This window comes from Vicugna pacos, unplaced genomic scaffold (genome assembly GCF_048564905.1).
Source record: "Vicugna pacos unplaced genomic scaffold, VicPac4 scaffold_19, whole genome shotgun sequence".
Classification (NCBI taxonomy): domain Eukaryota; kingdom Metazoa; phylum Chordata; class Mammalia; order Artiodactyla; family Camelidae; genus Vicugna; species Vicugna pacos.
Window position 1 is genome coordinate 24,964,830 of NW_027328740.1, and position 20,175 is coordinate 24,985,004.

Sequence of the window (20,175 nt, forward strand, 5' to 3'; positions counted from 1 at the left end):
CTTGAAGACTAATTACACAGAATATGTATTGTTACAACTGAGAAATTATGTTGCCGTGTAACCATCCACTCAGACATTTAAATTCGTGGGATTCTGACCAGATCCATTAAGTTTAGTAAAATCCACATTGATCATTTTTAGGGAATAAGCTTCTCTCTTTTGCGATTAAATTTTGATTTTATTTCCTGCACTCTTAACAGGTTTAAAATATCAACATATTGATTTGACATGTCACTTTTCTAATAGAGAGAATAAAGCTCATGCTGTTTTATTATGCAAATAAATGTTTCTGTATGTCAATAAACTTGTATGATATCCTGGCTCTTTCAGAAGTGTTTTGCAAAATACTTAGATAACCTACTGTTGGAAAAATACAAACGTGACTTATGAATATAGTGCCTAGTACAGTGCTTTTGCTACAGTGCAAGACATGAGGCCTAGGAGAGCTTTGCTGCCGATTGCCAGGAGGACAGATCCCATGTCTCAGTTTCCCCTCCTGTAAAATGAAGTGGCTGGACTGGATTCTTTCCTTTTCTAAGATGGGTTTCCATGAGCCTATGTCTTTTGTTTATATTCAGGAGTATTAGCAATATCAGATTAAATACTGAATACCCCTCTCTTCCCCGGAAGCAAAGTGCAGTATGTGCTACATAAGCTTTTAGTTATCTGATTCTCGTTTCTGATCCTACAGGCAATTTTTTTGTTGCATCTTTCCCGGCAACCTGGAAGGTCTTTGTAGCCATAGGTGGCGCTGTTGCACTTTCTTACAGTCTTGATTTTCCTGTTTGTAAAAGAAGGCTTAAACAACATTATTTTATTTTGATTTCTTTGCTTAATGTTTCAGAATAGCCCAATGTCCATTATGTCTGTCTACCTGGAAAAATTATTCTGCTTATATCTTAGTTTTATTCTGTCATGTCACTGTGAACATTTCAGACATGCTTTGCAAACAATGGCAAAATTCGTCTTGTCTTCCAGTGTTAGAAACCAGTGAGCTGGGATTTTGTAAAACAGCTAGAAGTGGCCTCTGGAGCACCTTAAAGCTGAAAAGTGTACTGAGTTCCCTGAGTATTGACTCCGCCCCTGTGTGTTAATTGGTGGTAGGAGATTTGGTGCATTTACGAAGGGGTGTAGTTTTTGACTTGGGTTTGCGTGCACGCGCTGCCACTGAGCCACGTGAGCCTGAGTCAGTTCGTTTTGAGATTTTCCCTCATCTGTGAGATGGGGACATTCGTATCTGCTTTGTAGAATTGTGAGAATTAGAAATTTTGTAAAGTGTTTACCACAGTTGGTATGTCAAGAGGGCTCAAAAACTTTAGCTGCTGTTTTGTGTGAAGCCATCATTTGAGAGTCTTTGGCAATTACTAAGAAACAGGAAAATAAGAAAAGCTGGTTTTATGATGAGAGATATTTGAGGAGGTTCCATAGTTCCTATACCCATAATTAAGCATCAGCAGAGTAAGAAATGTTACACAGTCGTCCTGAGCCAACGTTAAGCCACAGAATTATTTGTTACTTCATATATGTTGGGGCCTAAGGAGATCCAATACTTATACACATGTTGTTTCCAGCAGCCAACTGAGAGATGACACAAAAAAGTAGGCATGCTATAAATGTCTTCTTTGTTACTGATGAAGCCACATTCTCCATGAACTTCAGGGCTGTGGGAAATGCATGTCATGACACTGTGTCCCAGAATTAGAAACTCACGCTGTCCCAGATATCTCTGGGCCACAGCGAGCCTTCCCTTGAGAGGACCTGCCCCTTCATGCACAGGGCTTTACTGCCATGGAACTGAGCATCCCGGGTGCTTCCCAATGGTAACAAACACTGGAGGGAAAGGAAGGGTTTCAAATGCTCTGCTTGTCTTCCCAGACTCACACCTCACTCTGTTACTGTGATGAAGGCTAGCTGTGGGCCAGGGGCCAGGGGTGTGAAGGGAGAAGCACTCTCCATGGCCCAGAGGAGTGGTTAGGAGGCATCCCCTCACGCGGTTTTAACAGGTGGTGAGATAGAAGAAAAAGGTGCTCCCCAAGAGTTTATAAAAGTAGAAATAAGGATTTTCTTTGTGACTTAGACTAACCAGGAAACACATAAATGATTAGAAGTGAGACTGGTAAATCACTTTGATATTAATTTAACATTTGTTGAGCACCAAAAGTGTGCCACATTCTTTTCTGAGAGTTTTACAGAAATGAATCCTTCAATCTTCTCAACAAGCGAGTAAGGAAGATTTGATTGTTGTCCCAGGTTTACAATGTGAAAATTGAGGCATACAGAGGGTAAGTAAGTTGGCCAAAGTCACAGAACTAGTAAGTGGCAGAGCTGGTATTCAAACCCTGGCTGTCTTGTTTTGAGGCTACCAGAGATGGGCTTTGGGTGTTTAGCGTTATCTGTATCCCTGAATCTATGTACCCCTGTGCATAAGTTAGCCCAGAAAGGACAGGGAAAGGAGAGTTACACAGGTGCTCATAGTCGTATCTTGGCCACTGTCCACGGAAAGTGCACTGTGATTAGCGTTAATTGTTTTCCAGGCAGTATATCAGTTCTTATAACAGAAATCTAGTCCATTGAGTTAATCTAGAATCCCTTCCTGCTCTGCTTCTGTCCATGTTTGCCATGTGACTGCCTGCCCGTGATTGGGCGGTGGAGGAGAAAATGTACTCATGGTTGAACTCTGATATTTCAGTCTGGTTCATAGTTTCACATCTTCTGTTACATTAGTAATTTAAGTTTCTGGTTTTCTTTCATCAGTGTGTAATGGGTTTGGTTAATGTGAAATCAGTCCATGGGAGCCCAGGGGTGCTGACGGTATAATTTCTGAGCATGTGTGTCACTTCAACTCGAGCAGACCTGGCTGGAAGATTTCCACCAACCGCACTGATTTCCCCCAACAGCGGGGTCCTCTCCCACCCCCGGATGTGAGGCTGGGAGCTCTCTGAGTAAGCCAGTCAGAGGCCAAGTCCACCAATCAGAAAATGATGAAGTACCTAGAAGTGGGTTTAATAGAAGAAAAGGGCTTCCAGGTTGTCTGATGGGATGTTCGAGTCCGTTTGGTGAAAAGCTGTCCACTGTCTGTGGTTGAGCTGCTTCTTTGCTGTTGAAAACTCTCGATTAGATGAAGGGATTTTAAAAAGCAGAAAGGAGTGATTTCAGGTCTTACGTCCACACAGGTGAGAAGTGCTGGATGACCGCCTGTGTGAGGCATAGACAGAGTCTTACAAACTTCATAAAATAACTTTAAAAGCTCTTCTATCTGAGTGCACTTCATATGGGGTCCAGTTCATCACTTGTGATGCTGAGAGGGCAAATAATTGATGATGGCAGAAAGGACACGGAGGCATCAAAAAGGTCTCAGTCATTTTCCCTTTTTAAAGGATGCGGCACAGTGTAATATATTTGAGCTGGTTTTCCACTGAACAATTTTTAGTGTTTTCTGGGGCTCCCCAGTGCCCCAAACTTCCGTGCAGCTTGGTGTCCCCTCAGAGCAGCTCTGTCAGCGCTTGCCCTGGGCTGACGCGGTGTCACGGGGAGCAGGACGGTCAGCGTCCCCGGCTCCTCCGAGCTCCGTCTCCTCATCCGCGGAGCCGGGTTCCTCATCCGTGTCTACTTAGTAGGGTTGCTGAGAATCACACGTGATGGTGGTCAGGTGTGATATGTGGTTGTCTCTGTGATTGGCATATAGTCAATATTTGATACAAACACTTTTTTTGTATAATTGTAGCCCATAGATTGCAGTGGTTTTTAGTCTGCATTTTTTATAACTTTATTATTTTTAAATATGCACTTATTTTTATTTATTTTTTGGAGGTAATGCAGAATGAAGCCAGGACATTGTGCATGCTAAGCAGGTGTTTTACAACTGAGTAATACACACCCTCCTTGTCTGCACTTGAAAATAACTATTGCAATAAACAAAATAGCTCTTAAACACCATCAAGGTACCTAGTCTCGGTATAGACAATTGAACATGTATGCTATTTTAATAAGAATAATTGTTGTTGAGAAATAATTTCTGAATCTGTTAATGTGCTTAAAAACGATCATAGGTAGTGATAAACACGAATCTTTGATCCAGTACTTCTTAGGGTCTGTTTTGCCATCAAGGGAAATTACATTCTACAGAGAAGGCTAGTTGGGTCTCTTTGGTATTTGGATGGCTTAGCAGATGATCAAGTCTTTCAAAAGCTGACAGTTTTGTATTTTAAACTAACTAAAAAGTTATCTTCTAGAAGTTGTAAGTACTAAGCTTGTGAAGTGCCCAGTAATCCAGGGGTAAGTGTCTGTGTCTGTGTGAACGTTTGTGTGTGTGATTTCAGGAAGGTAGAAATAAGTTCCATATAGGCTTCGGATACCTTTCTCCTTCAGTTCAAGGTTTAGGCATATATATACACAAATAAATTGATATTGTTTGTCATTTGGCATATTGTTGGGAATAAGAGCTTCTCATACTTGTTTCAGAATGTTTGGGGAGAATGAGCTTAGAAAATGGGAGGAGAAAGAGTCAAGGAGGCATTACACACTTTGTGCAGGATATGAGAAACAGTAGCTTTTCATTTCTCTTTTCTTCTAAAGCAAATTGGTACTGAATTGTAACCTAGTATTACTCAGAATTGCTTTTCTGATCAGATACAAGTGCCTCAGATTTTTCAAGGCAACATGAATGATGAAATGTGTTTTAGCAGTTATCTTTAAAAGTAGTTTTATTTTTCAAGTAAAAGGCTATTGCCTGTTCTTTCTTCCAGCAGCACAAGAAATTCTCATTGATCTATGTACATGATCTATGTGCTTAGTTTCTATGGCTTTTTTTTTAAGGGCTTGTTTCATTGTGGTTTGAATGAATGTTTAAAATTTCTGGATTTTGATCTTTAGAACATGCTGATTTATCAGAACTGTTAAAAACCTGATTGTTATTTGGTCCTTGTTTGTTGGGGCAACCTATTGATTTCTTTTGTCTGTTAAAGAGGGAAATTCTTCCTCTAGCCTGCAGATCATTAAGTGAATGGTTAGCAGTGTGCCTTTAATATTATTTGAATGCATTGAGCATGTTTGTCCAGTGAATTTTGAATTGACTCATTATAATGACTTTGCTTTGGTCCTGTGACTTTTGCTCCTCTCCACAAGAATTTGAATTCTCTGTTGTATTTTGTATACGTGTTCTTAAGGGAAGAAATTTTGCATTTTTTACAGAGGTGGGTTTTCCTACCCCTCTGAATGCCTTCTTTAATTTATACAATAAATGTCTGTTATTGCATTGCATAATTATTTCATAAACTATTTTTTGGCATAATCAGAAGCAATGACAAAGAATTATAATAAAAAATACGAAAACCTTCCTTCCTTTGAAGAATAGAAATCAGGTGGTCAGGCTCCCGCATGCTTTGTGCCTGACACACTTACTCTCATGTCATTGTGTATCATGATTCGGAGATGGGGTTGCTTCATGTTTATAGATTTTTGTTTTAACATTTGTGTTTAATTATTTCTCCAAGCTAATGTTTCCTGTTGGGTTTGTGGAAAGAGTAGAAGGGAAAAAAATTCTTTGTTATGTTTTCAGGAGGCCTGAGTTGATGAGAAAAGAGTTGAGGGTGGGCTGAGGAAGAGAGTGACACTTCCTCTCCTCCCGGCTGAAATTGATAAACAAAGAAATCAATTACGTTTATCGGAATTTGACTAATAGGAGTTAGCGAGCCCAAGCTGGCTAGATTTGCCCAATGGGAATTACTGAATTCACCTGCAGAATTAGGTGCTTTACTAAGTAGAAACAGCTTAGAGCAATCAGAAAAATCAGTAATATGATGAGATATAATGGGATTATAATAACTTTCATTTCTGAAACTTTTCTTCGGTAAGTTGTGTAGAGCTACTATTAAGTTTCAAGCACCAGGAGTTAAGAGTGTGGGTGGTTATGTAGGATCGTTTTTCACGGATGTGTCTAGTCCCTGCTAGAGTGGCTGCAGCTGGCAGAAAAAGACTGACAGCCAGGATTTGTCATCCTAGGCTGTCCTCCATAATGGTTCCATGTGAGAGCCCATGATTGCGTTAACAAATTGTAACACACCCCAGCCGCCTGTGAACTTTAAGAAGAGAAAAGTATGCTTAGAAACTGCTTAGTAAGCAAGTACCTGTGCATCCTCACTCCAGTCTCCTTGCCTTAAAAAGCAGAGACAATGCTTTGCTTGAATAGCTGAGGTTTTAGATAGCACTCTGCTGGTTGCAAAGCAAGGACCGAGGCCCTCAGCTATAAATGCTGGGCTTGTGTGCTGTTAGAAAGTCAATTATCCCCAAAACAAGGACCTGGCTGGTCTGGTGGTCTGCTTTGTAATTCACATATCTAAAAATGTATCTTGTTCCCTTCACCCCATTACTTCCTTAAAATTAAACTAATCCTTTGTACTCATTGTGTATTCTACAATCTCTGCCTCACCCTGTCTTTCCCGAAGTTCCTCCTTACTATCACACAACTGCTAATGAATTTTCCTTTGATTATACACAATAAATATGGGAGCATTTGAGAGTCTCTTGGAGTTGACTCCCTACTCCCTCTCGATTTCTTGACTTTTTCCACAGAGTCTTGAATAATCATTCCATATCGGTAAGACTTCTGCCAGCCAGAACCCACAGTTCCAGGTGAGAACGATGCAGGCTTTATCTCTCCTACCAGATGAAGACAGAGAAGAGAATTGAGATCTGTTCCCTCGTGGTCCCTTCCTGCCCCAGGGCCACTGCAGTTCACCTTCAGCCTTCTGGCCTCTGCTCAGAGGGCCTCTGTCCCAGGACTGACTGCAGCCTTTTCTTCCCTTTTCAACATTTCCTGTGCCTTTCAGAAGTTGGTCTCTTCTCTGTAATACAACGCTGGCAGATTTGATGGTGGTCAGCGTGCTGATGGGCAGTCCTTTGGGGACTCCCAGGAGCCATGCTGATTTTCCTGAGTCTTTCAATCGGGGTTACAGAAGAGTCTAGCACCAGAGGAAGCCCATTCACGTGAGGTCAACAGAGCATTTCATCAGTTTCATTTTATTTTTAAATTTTCAGTGGAGAAATTATTTGTAGCAAACTGTTCCAGATTTTCGGCCACCTGCTTTCCTCACCACGATTTCCTTGATGGCTCTGGTGCTTGTTTTAAGAACCAAGTTTCTTCTCTGTACTTTTGTAGCTGCTGGGCTTGCCCAATACTTGATCTGCATTTGAAGCAGAATGTTTCTTCGTAATGTCAAACTGATTTTCGTATTTCTGAATATTTCATGTACACTCAGCTACTGTTTCAAGTGAAATGCTCTTGTCCAACTCCGGTTAACTCACATTTGCTGATCTCCTGCTATCATGCTGAGGACAGTTTCTTCTTCCTCTAACAAAAGTTAGCAATTTGCATTTACTATGGAAGGTACTGGCCCGAGGTGCTTTTTTTCTTAACAGTTTTAATACAATTCACCCATTAAAATGTACAGCGGTTTTTACTCTATGCCCAGAATTGTGTATCGCAGTCAATCTTAGAACATTTTCATCTCCCCAACAGGAAGCCCCGTATGCATAAGCAGACATTCCCATCTTCCCCATCCTCCCCCAGCCCCAAGGAGCCACTCTTCTCTCTCTGTGGGTTTGCCTGAGCTGGACATTTCATGTAAATCGAGTCACTTCTTGTAAGTGGAGCCGTCTATTGTGACTGACTTCTTTCACACTGAGTAGCGTTTTCAATGTTTGTCCAGGTTGTGGCCTGGGTCAGTGCTCTATGCTTCGCTATTGCTGAATAATATTCCACTGTATGGCTGGGCACCACTGTTTACCCATTCATCACGTGATAGGCATTTGGGTTGTTGCTGCTTTTTGGCTGTGATGAGTAGTGTTGCCGTTAACATTCCTTTAGGAGTTTTTATGTCGACATTTGTTTTCAGTTCTCTTACGTGTGTGCCCAGACATCAGAATTCTGGTTCATTCAGAAACCAAATGTTCAACTCTCTGAGGACCTGCCAGGCTGTTTTCTAAAGTGGCCACGCTGTGTTACATCCTCACCAGCAAGGGCTGCGCGTTCTGCTTCCTCTGTGTCCTCATTGGTGCTTGTTATATTTTTTTTATTATAACCTATTGTAGTGAGTGTGAAGCGGTTTCTCCTAGTGGTTTTGACTTCATTTCCTTTATAGCTAATGATATTGAATATCGTTTCATTGTGCTTATTGAACATTTGTATATTTTCCTTGAAAAATACCTTTTCAGATCCTTTATTCACATTTGAATTGAGTTGCCTTTTTAGTGTTGAGTTGTAGGAGTTTTTTTTTTTTCCTTACATTTGGAGATACAAATTCCTAATCAGATAAATGATTTGAAAAAGTTTTCTCCTGTGTGTTGTTTTTTCACTTTCTGGATGGTGCCCTTTGAAGCAAAGTTCTAAATTTTGATGAACTCCAATTTATCTCTGTTTTCTTTGTTCCTTGTGCTTTTGGGGTATTATTTAAAATCTGAATTATTTTATTTAAACTTGTATATCTAAAATGACTTAATTCGTAGGACCGTTCTAGGAGATGGGTGTGGTTGTTCTCCCCAGTCTATGGATAGAAGACTGAGATGCAGAAAATTTCACTGAAATATCAGTGTCACAGCTACCCAGTGCTGTGGGAGTTCAGACCCTCATGTTTGTCCCCAGCAACTGTGCTCTTCACCACCATGCTCCACTACTGCCTGGAATCGTGAATGAAAACGTCTTTCCTTTTTTGATTTCTTGTTAGTTTGTTTTCTCATTGGGGACCTCATCTCCTCATTTTCCTTTCGGAAACCAGTGTAGGTTTATTTTAGGTCTCATGTAGGCAGAAGCATTGCTATCAGTTAACTTCTTTATTATTCACTCTCCAGTGATGATTGTTGCTAGTTGATCTAATCAAGTCATGCTCAAGTCTTTCCTGCTCATGACACTAAAAACAGTCATGACTTACAGAATGCTCAAAGAAGGAAGTATTTGATTGATTTTATTTTGCTACCCAATCAAACCAATCAAATAAAAACCCCGGTGTTGACACAGATTATAAGCCCTCCAGAATAGGGTCACTGTCTTCCTTGTGTTTCATTGGTTCGGTCACAGTGTCTGGATAGTGCATTTCAGTCCAGCAATTTTGTGAGGATACGGTGCTCGTGAATCATTGTAAGGACAGAATTTTGACAATAGACTGTGTTGTTTATTTTGTAAGGGAATAGATAATATAGAAATACTGCTCAGATCTATTTTAAAATTAAGCTTGGAATTTTGAGAAGAATTCAAGGAACCATACAAAGATCTTTTTCAATAATTTTAGATCTATCTTAGACATTTTGTGGTTATATAGCAGAATAACTTATCAAGTAGATTTGACAAGAGGAATGTAGTATTGATTATTTGTTTTAGTTGAAATATTCCAACTGGGATAAATTAATCAGTGCCTATAAATGAACAAATATGTTTGTATTTCTATGCAACATGAGAGAAGGCTTCATATGTTTGTATGTAATATATATGATTGTGTGTTTTAATCTGTCTGACAGTGTTTTTAAAGTTTTTAAGCAATGTTGTAACTTTAGAATTCTCCTAAGAAATACACTCCCCTAATACAGCAGTTTGTACTGTGTATCCTGCCTTATGCATGGGATTCCACTGTCCCCTCAGTGAGGAATTTCCTCTCCTATTCAGTTAGTAGCAGAGTTAAAGGAGCTGTGATTTCTAGGCCTTTGCTCTCCATGTGTTTGCAGTTGGCTGCCAATTAGGATTTTGCCTTTCTTGAGATTTCATTGTTCAATTAGAATTTTTGAAAATAACTATTAGTATGTTTCACTGGTCTCCCTAGAAACTTGATGTGTTTGTGCTTTTCAGTTTTCAAATTATGAAAATTGTATATGCACACTAGTTTTTAAGTAGTCCTTTTTCACTTGATATTTATTTACCTCTTTATAGTTAAAATAATTTTTTTCCCAATGAATCAATTGTTGTGCATGTTTTAAAATATATCTTACTTTTTATTTTTCTTATTCTAACAGGTATATTCATGGTACAGAATTTAGAAAATAAGGATAAACACAGTAATAACTTAAAAATGGCCTCTAATCTCACCTGGAGATACAGTTGTAAGGTTTGAAATTGAGAATTACAAGTCCTCTCACTTTGTTCTTGTTTTTCAAGTACGTTTTTGTTACTGAGACCCTCGAATTCCCATATGAATTGTAGCAGCAGCTAGTCATTTACTGCAGAGGAGCCCGCTGGGATTGTGGTCGAGACCACGTTGAGTATACGGATCTTTCTGGGGAGCACTGCCATGCCAAGAGCTCTGTCATTTGATCCATGAATGTGTGTGGTGTGTCTGTGCAGGTATTTAGGTCTTCTTTAATTTTGTTTCAAAAATGCGTAGAGTTTACATAGTATTATTTTACTTTATTTTTTTGCCTTTATACTGAGTACAAGTGTGCAAGGTACCGGGATCAGAATTGTATTATTGTCCCACCACTTGCTGCCACCATGGACGCTGCGGTCTTTCTTTGCCGTCTGTAAAATCTTGCACAAAATAGGATGTCAGTAACTCTCTCTTGAATGAATGATTATATGATTGTTGGATGATGCTTGAGAGTCCTTGTGATGATGTCTTTTTCCCAAAATTTCCCCTCTTCTTATCTATGCCCTTTATCTTCCTTTCCTCCAGCCTGGGTTTCAGCCTGCCTGTGGCATTGATTTTCCCTGCCTGAGGACTCTTCCTTTCACTAGTTCACGATAATGTTACATGTGGGCTGTGGAAATATTTAGATATCAAGAAAGAGCAAATACATTGCATGCTAGTATTTTTAGAATTTGGTATTCTTTTATCGAATGAAATTAAATAAACCTGACCCCCTGAGCCCTCCCCTGAGCTCTTTTTGCCTTCCTACAGATGATACTGCTCTGGTTGCTGCATGTGCCTTTCCCCAGCCTTCATTTTCGAGTTGAGTATGTCACCATCACTGGAGCCCTCTCTTTAAAATGAAGAGAATACTTGCTCCTTCTCCAAGGTTGGGGACTTGGATGAGATGAGGTAACAGATAAAGAATGGAGCCCAAACTCATTCTGACACGTGCTCTTTCCGTTCTTTCTCCAGGGGAAAAGAGTACAGTTCAAAAATATAATGATTGTGAGCTAATGAGATAGACAAAACAACCGAACATTTATTACATATCCTTTCGTGCCAGAAACAAATGTATTATACACACAAAAAGGACATAATGTACGGTAGTACTGTGGATACAAATGTGGGTCCGAGTTCTAGTCCTGCTCTGAATTGACCAGTCCTGTGAGATGGAGAACTGGTAGGTCGGCTTAGCCTCTCACGGACTTGTTTTCTGTCCTGCAGAGACGGGGCCCGCTAGGCGTCCCCCCCACCCCCGTAGAGGTGCTGTGTGGGATAAATAACGCGCGTTGGCAGCCCAAGCACACCTGCTCGTTCCTCGTAAGTGCAGGATAGCATAGCTTTTGTGGTGACGGCTTTGTGACCGTCCTGTGTTGACTCTCTGCTCCAAAGGGATGCCTTGTGGTTTGGATATGGGATTCCCATTTCTGTGAATACCCAATGATTGTGTTATTGGGCTCTGCTGATTTTAATCTATTCATTATAAAGTACATATTGTAGATATATTTTTCAACCATGCATGCTATTTTTCTTTTATTATTTATAATTCTACCCTCTCATCTCTTGGTGTGACTTTTCATGGAATCCAGGAAACAGTCCTAAGCTACCTGCCTCTTCACAATTCTCCGTGGTGGTTTCCTTCCCTGACTAGAAGAGGGTTTTGCATAGGAAATTTTCTTTGTTCCCCTTTCCTTTCTTCTTTCTGTTGACCTTTCCTTCAGTCCATTTACCTACCCACTGATTCTTCTGACTTGTTCCAAAACGCATTTCAGGCAGCTTACAGAAAAACAGATACCAAAATAAACAGGTGAAAAAATGTGGCCAAGTTCAGACAGTGAGGCTAGGAGGCGAGCCTGTGTGAGGGTTGCAGGCATGAGACACTCGCCTCTGCCCTGTGACTTATAAGATTGACAGCAGCAGTGTGCCTCAGGCTCCCAGAAGACACAGGGAAACAGGGTTTGTGGGAGATGCTCACTGGCTGTGAAATTAATAAGTGGCTGAGGAGAAGCCCAGCCTTTCCATCTACTAAGGCTTAGGAGAATATTTTGAGTGTGTTCCAATACCAGAGTATTGCATCTTTTCTTTTGTGAGAGTTCTATGTATAGTTGGTTACATTCTATACCTGGAAATTTCTCCAAAACTGCTTCCCACGTGAGTCCCATGGCTCAGGAATGGGGTGGTTCTGCTCATTGACGGGTGTTGGCCAGAAGCAGAAAATGACACCCTCCAAGGAGCCTGGGATTTGTCAGTTATGTTTTGTCAGTGCTGTAGATTTCAGAAAATGCTTTCACCGTTTCTCTCCATCTGAGGAGGCAGCGTGCTCTCTTACCAGCATCAGGAGCTCAGGGCCACGGGATGATGGGGGATGCCTGCACTGCCGTCAAGACAGCTGAGCTAGTCACTGCAGGCGCGGTGGTTTTACATAGTGCATTTCATGTTCTTTAATGGGTTTCAACAGGTAGTTAATTAACTGAGTTAATTAACATTTAATAAATATGATGCTTTGTTGAAAAGACAGTTTAAAAACTGTTTCATTACTGAAATTTCAGTAGGGAAGATTCTTTATCTTATTTAAGCCTCTCTTTTAAAGTAACAAAGAAACAAGACAGGAAAAGCAGAGGATGATTTCTGTTCTTCCTCTCGGCTTGAAGGTGCCCTCACCTCCAGTGGCATCCATCCAGATACCAGCACTGACACTGGCCGTGCTCAGAACTGCCTCAGCCCTGAAGACACAACTGACAACTAGAAGGGGGCCACGCCCTGTTACAGCAGGTGCTCTCACTTTGTGGGTCCTTATGTAACTGCGTGGTGTTATTCAGGATCGCTCGTCCTACATTGTGTGACGCTGCTGTGGTGTCTCCTAGTTATTTGTTTCCGTAAGTACTCGTGCATGTTTATCAATGTGTTTTACTAGACATCTAAAAATGCTTTTTTCAGATGAAAAATAATGTGTATTTAATATAAAAGTCTGAAAAAAGGGGCAAAAGTGTCTATCCTGGTCCCACTACTCAGAGATAATAATTAACAGTTTAACATCTATTTTCTGTTCTTTTCATCAATGTATAATACCTCTGTCATAAAAACCAGCGAGCACTCTATGCCTGATTACTATGTGGAGACCTCCGTTTTCCATTCGGCTTATTACACGTTTTTCTACAATATTCTATCTCCCCTGGCATGATTTTTAATGACAAGTATAGCATTCTGTCTTGTGGAGGCATCATCCATTTTACTTCGGACTTAAATAAACTTTTAAATTCCAAGTATACTTAACTGAAATTCTGAAAAGAGATCTGTTGTGGTACCGAAAGGCCCCTACATCCCTTCCCCTTTTTTCCTGAGAGTAAAAACTGCTGACAATGTGGAGTATATATTTCATGACCTTTATGCCAATGTCATATATATATACACATACATACAGACACGTATATGAGAAATCTATGTATATGTGTGTGTATATATACTTTATTGAAAAATAAAGCCATACTATATGTTTTCTGAAGCTCGGTTTATTCACTCAGGTGTATATCATAAACGTCCTCCCACTCCAGACTCACCCGGTCCTTTCAGATAGAGGGGTCTCCTGATGTACAGGTTTGGTCTCTTCTGCAAGGACAACTTTGGTGGGAGAGTGCTGTGGACAAGGCCTTGGGCCACGCCGAAACGCCGGCCCCTTAGTGCCCACAGCTCGCCTTTATTTGCCACATGATTTTCTTGATGGTGGACACTTAAGGTTTCTCCAATTTCCACTGTCAGAAAGTATGTTTGACTGGCATCATTCTCGTACAAACTTTCCTGTGATATTGTATGAGTATTCGTTTAGTTAAGGATTCTGAAAATTTAGTCCCTGGATGTGACAATTACATACATCACAGGCTTCTTTCAAGTGACTCTAGAAATTCCTTCTCCAGTGGGGAATGAAAAGATGTAAAATAACTTATGTAACCAATTCTCTATTGCTGGATATGATTTCACTTCAGCTTTTCTTCCCACCATTGTATACAGTGCTGTGTAAATGCTCTGATGAGTACATATTTTGAACTGATTTTTTTCTAAACGAAACGATTCCTAAAAGTGGAGTTGTGTCTGTGTGTACACACTTTTTTCAGAGTTTACATATCCATTGACATGTCATCCTCCAAAAAGATCTCACACAGTTTTTTCTCCCACAGATGGACACTAGCTAGAATATGTTTGAAAAATGTTTGGCAATATGGTGAGCCAAAGTGCTTTTTCATTGATTTAGTTTGCATTTGATGACCAGTGAAGTATTGAGCATTTTTCACTCATTAGCCTTCTGACTTTTAAAAAGTGAATGATCCCTTTTGTCCTTTGCAAACATTTAAGTGAGGGAGCTTCTGGTTGCTTTGTGACAGCTCTTTGTATGTTATCAACATTAACCACTTGTCTTCATCAACATGTATCACAGAGCTTTTTCTTGTCATTTCTTGCCTTTCATTTTGTTCAGTAGGTTTATTTCTGTTGTGGCCCAAAATAATCTTAAGCTAGTAAATGTCTTCTTTTTGGTTTTATCCATGATAGTATTCTTAGAAATACTTTCTAATATTTACATCAATATCTGTAATTTTTCTAGTGGTCATTATGACTGGAATAGAATTTGCTTTTTCCAGGTGATTCTCTGATTGTCCCAAGACAATTATTGAATTCATACTTTGCTCTTTGATTTGAAATCCCACCTGTAAAAAATACTTATGCATACTACAGTCTCTTTTTGAGCTCATGGTTTATTTCTGTCAATCTTACTTTCTTACTCCAGTTTTATATCTCACATATTGTAAAAATTTATTTAATATCTGACAGTGTGATTTTTTTTGATTCTTTCTTCCATCCCTAATTTTCTTGGCTAGTATTATGACTTTATTATTCCTGAAGAATTCTAAAATACTTTTTTCAAGCTAAAAAAAAAGATAAGGGTTATCATAGGATATTTTAGTAAGTTTTGAATTATCTTTAGGAGAACTTACATCTTTACAAAACTGCTTTCCTCCATAAAATATGTTGTTGTCTCTAAATTCACACATCTTTCTTTACCCCGCAGTACAGTCCTGTACTTTCTCCATGTACAACATGGGCATTGTTTTTGGGTGTATTCCAGATTATTGTTGATGTTTTTGTTAATTTTGTAAGTGAGAATTTTTTGCTATTATATTTTGTAAATGTTAAAACTGACACATAGAAAGGCAGAATCGGTTTGTAAATACTCACTTTGTAACTTGTACTTTAAAATTGCAAATATTAAGTAATTGTTACAGAATCCTTTCTTTTCTGTTTTTAAAAATTTGTTTCCAAGATTCTCAAAATGGTCATAGCTAAGTAGTATAGGTGGGGAAACAGATGGAGCGAGGTAGTGGGGCTCATGTACAAACTGTGAGCAGTTTTATGGCTGTCTTTTCGCTGGAAAAGCCACGGAAGATCCCAGGTCAGACCAGGCGCGGTTTTGTATGCACTTGAAAGCCAGCTTTCCTGCATGTATGGTGAAGCCTGGTGGGCGAGGCTGGTAGATGATCAAGGTCGAATGGAGGTTATTGGCTGCAAAATGTGCTGTGTCTGAGAACTGGAGACCATCGCCATGGGAAATGCTTGGTGCTGGAAACAATGCAGGGGAGCTGGGGAGCCTGTGTGTTAAGGATTTTCGAGCCCTGGGAGTGGGAAGTTCAGATTCTGCATTCAGATCTGAGTATGAATTCATCCTCTTTAGTTTACTGGTCCTCTGACTTTTGTCAAGTTATATACCCTCTTTCAATTCCTGTTTTCTTGTCTCTCAAAATAGGAGAATTACCGCCTGCTGCTAAAGTGTTTGATCAGGGTAAATAATTTGTGTCTATAAGATGCCACGTACAGTCACAATCTAAGTGAGAAATGGGCTGTCGCCTCTTCTTCTGCAAGTTAGTGCTTGACAAGACATGGGGGAAGCCAGCCCCTAATTTTTGTGTGATGCAAGTAGGAACAAAATTAACGTCTTGCCTTTCCCTAGCAATATTCTTACTCCTTTGCTTCATTTACCTCTTTCCTTTTTTCCTTTCCCCGTTCCCCTCCTCCACCAAAAGAGAATGAGACTCTCAGAACACTAGATTCAAATTACTTTAAATGTTGGCTCATCCCCATGAAATAACAGTGACATTAAAAAAACCTGTACACATCCCAGACTTGATTGTATTTGATTTACACACACACACACACACACACACACACACACACACACACACACAATCAGGCTACATCCCACTTGCAGAGGGAGAAGGACTACTTTTTCTGAGTTTTCATTCACTGAGCGTGAGGACAAAGTCTCTTATGCAGACATTCACCAGGCTCCGTGCATGGTGTTTTTAATTGGATTTCTGCTTTGTCGCCATAGATATAGTCTCCTAATAGAAGAGAGAAAGTGGAGACATAGAGATTCTGGTGAGATATTGGTGTCATCATATTTGAGTTGGAAAGGATTTAAGAGAGCATGGAGTCATAACTATTTATGGGTGAGTATCCACGATGGTGTAACTTTGACAAGAATTTGGGTCTTCTGCCATTGTGTCCACATAGTTGAAGAGGCAACTGGGCAGGGGATGGCAGGGTTCCTTCTTGCTTGAGTTCCAGGGTCATGCTACTTTTTATTGCTCAGCTGCCTTTAGTTTATGTCCATGAGGCCTCTCATGGGAAGGTCACTCTGTCCTGATAGAATGAGTTTGTTATCAACAAAAAGCTCTGGACCCACTCATATTTCCCAGAGTTTTCTGCTGACCTGCTGACACTTTAAATAAATGAGAACTAAGAAACTACTGAATATAAAATCCTTATTGTTATCATTTGCTCTCGAGTTCCATAGGAATGAGGTGCTGTCTTAGGCTGTCTAAAGCTAGATCTGAACAAAGATAGGGTGATAGGCTGTGCTGCTGGACCTCTCCAGTCGAAGGGTTTTCCACCTTAGTTTTTAGAATCAGGCAGATGAGCTCAAATCTTGCCTTTACCAGTTATTATCTTTGTGACGTGGGGGAGAAACTGTTCTTTTTTGTGTCCAATTTTCTTTATCTGTAAATAAGTTCTGTATGTATTTTAAGGTTTCTCGTTTAGAATTGAATGAGCTAATTCCCTCATTTATACCTGAAATAGTGATCGTGTGGTTCTATGCTGGTGATTTGGTAGTTGATTACTAAGGGACTCGGCAGTGAGAATGGGGGTGGGGGACCCCTGGATAATAGAGCTTATATTCCAGAATATGCTTGTAAAAGACTGGATGTGCAGTGGATTTTTAGTAAATATCCACTCATTTCCTAGTCTGCATTGATTGTGTATATATCTTTATACTAATATATGAACAATTTTTATTGTAATTTAAACCTTATCAGTATTTAAATATGTAGCTATAAAAATATGTGAAATAAAATGATTTGTCTTTTATTTTCTTTTCAATAAGCAACAAAATAAAATAGAAAAAATTAGTTTTGAAGGAGTAGAAATAATTTTATTTCCGTGGAATCAATTCCGTATAATAGGTTTTTTGGTCGTGTTGTTAAACAGCATGTAAAATTGATAGGGTGTGACATACTGGAAATGAGGAAACAATGGAGACATACTACCTCCAATGCAGTCATTTTGTTACCAAGTCCAAACTCGTTCTGCTTGCTGCATGACAGGCCAATAAATCGGGAGTTAAGATGTTGGAGTTAGGAATAGTGACTTTATTTGAAAAGCTGGCAGACCCAGAAAATGGCATACTGATATCCAGGAGAACTCTCTTCCCCAAGTCAGAATTCAGTCTCATTTTATAGTAAAAAGCAGCGGGGTTGTGGTCGGTTGTTGCAAACTTCTTGCTGTACCAATTGTTTGTCCTTGAAATCCTTTGATCTTGCAGCTGTCCATGTGGGTCAAATCATGGTGTCCCCGTATTACCTCTAAAAAAAAAATAGGTTATTCTCTATTTTGCAACTTTTCATCTCTACGTAAGTGTAGAAGAGCTAACATCCTTAAAGATCAGAGCCCGGAGAATAGGCTCCCCTGGATATTTCAGGCTAAAGGCAACTATCTTTTACAAAAGGTTCAGAGATAGCAAGTCTGAGCCTAGAAAACAGGGTACAGGTCTAAAGCCAAACGAACATATCTAACATGGAGTCAAATTTGTTCTTTTGTATTACAACTTCTTTTTCCACCTCATAAATAATTTTAGTAAGAAACATGAGCAATTTTTTTGTTTTTGTTACTTAATTACGGATATGTGGGCCAACTAAAGTTTTATGAGCAGGGATTCTGTGCGTGCCTTGGGGTCACAGCAAACTCTTCTTGGGGGTGGCCTACCCTGCAACATGTCTGATGCCCGATGAGTGTTGGTGAGGGTCCCCCTAGCCAGGGGCTCTCTTCAGGTACCAGCATATGGGCATTGCCCTCTGGAGACCTCTTTTTCAGCTGCAGGAAATTTTTTCAGATATTGTGATGGAAAAATCACTCCAGCTGGGGATAATCAGGGGAAAAAGGAAGAGGAAAAGGGCTGGGAGTAGAGTAGATGAGAAAGACAGAAGATCAGGGAGCCTGGGGACCTGGGAGCGGGGCCTCGGGAGAGAGAGGAGCATAGGTGGGGAGGGGCCCGGCTCCGGAACCAGCTCCTGCACCTGTCCCCGCACCCAAACCACACAGGCATTAATTGGGCCCAAGACTCTCTCCCGGTCTGGATGTCACCCTGGGCAGAACCTTGAGAATCGAAGGTAAGGCGTGAGAGGCACTCATCTAGGGGGTCACTGAGGACTTTGGTCAAGTCCACAGTGCCTTTTCTAGTCATGTGCCTTCACCGGTTCTTTATCTCAGCATCTGAGAAGCAGGAACAAGGAACTCATGGAGAGATCTAGGAAGACATCTGACTGTGTTAAGAGACGACAGTCACAGCGACACGGGGAGTGAAGACACTTGCAGCAAACTAAAATAACTTCACAAATATTGCATCACAGCTGCAGGTGTGAGAGAGCCTAAGCCTGTCTCAGAGTGCAGGGGACAAGAGGAAAGGAATGGTAAAATTAACACTGACAATTGAAATTTTGTTTAATAGCCTGCTACTGTTAATTGTATCACTTGATTGTATGCAGGTGTATTTCAATGTGCATTTATATGTTCACACAACCACACCAGCCCCTGTTGCTCCCATCGGAGATGGGATTTCTCAAACACAGTGCCCCTCCTGCTTGGGTGGGCCAGGCTGCGGGTCCTCGCCTGGTGCCAGGCTGCTACAGGGCACTGACTCCCCGAGGCACGGCCTGGGAGACATGACAGGAACATCTCTGCTGTTGAATGGGGGCCTCCTTTTCCCCCTGCAGTGCAAGAATGCCGGTGAGTCAGTTAGAAGCATGCATCCAAGCCGTCCTACCATGTCATCACCATCTTGAAGTGGTGACAGAATCTTTTGAATTTCTCCAGAATGTGGTTTACAATCACCTTCGTCAAGTGAGTGTGTGTCCCCTTACAAGTAGAGGAATTACTGCCGTTTCCCTGGAAAATACTCACCACTAGTCCTTCTGATTTTTCTGTGCTGGGATTCAGTATGGCATGCTAAAAATTCTTCAGTCAGATCTTGAAACCCTGATGAAGAGGATTATTTATTTCATGTCTTTATATGATAGAATTTTACTTTCAAAATTCAGAGTTTTCGGTTCTTGGAGGAATTTTTTCGGGGGTTGGAGAAACAACTTTTTTCTTACCATGTTTGTTACCTGTTTCTGTATGCCTCTCACCTGTCTTCCGTCACTTGTGAGGCTGTTCTATTTGTGACCCTGTCCTGGATGTTCATGTTATAAAACATAAAGTTTGTAAAAGTACATTCCCTTTACTTGGAAGATATTCCACAAATACTACCTAAATCTGGGTGTGGTTTTAAGAAGACAGAATCATTAGAACATGTCCTTGCAGGTTGCTAGTGCAAAATCCTCAAATCAATAGTCTAGCTCAACATCTAAAATCTTTCTAATCTACCTTGGATTTGTATGGATAAGTGAAGCAGTTTGCTAAGAACTCAAAACCAGGTTTAGAATACAGGCAGGTGTAGCTCAGCAGGTCCTCCCAAGCTGATGTT

The 20,175-nt window shown here is 40.3% G+C and overlaps 1 protein-coding gene across 1 annotated transcript in view; it reads left to right on the forward strand.

The window, feature by feature from the left end:
• LOC140693366 (uncharacterized) overlaps positions 1 to 13,023 on the forward strand; it is a 34,707-nt gene extending 21,684 nt beyond the window's left edge. The window contains exon 5 of the mRNA XM_072957273.1: positions 12,761 to 13,023. The gene's annotated coding sequence lies outside the window, so the exon portion shown is untranslated. The remainder of the gene's footprint in view (positions 1 to 12,760) is intronic.
• The last annotated feature ends 7,152 nt before the right edge of the window (positions 13,024 to 20,175 follow it).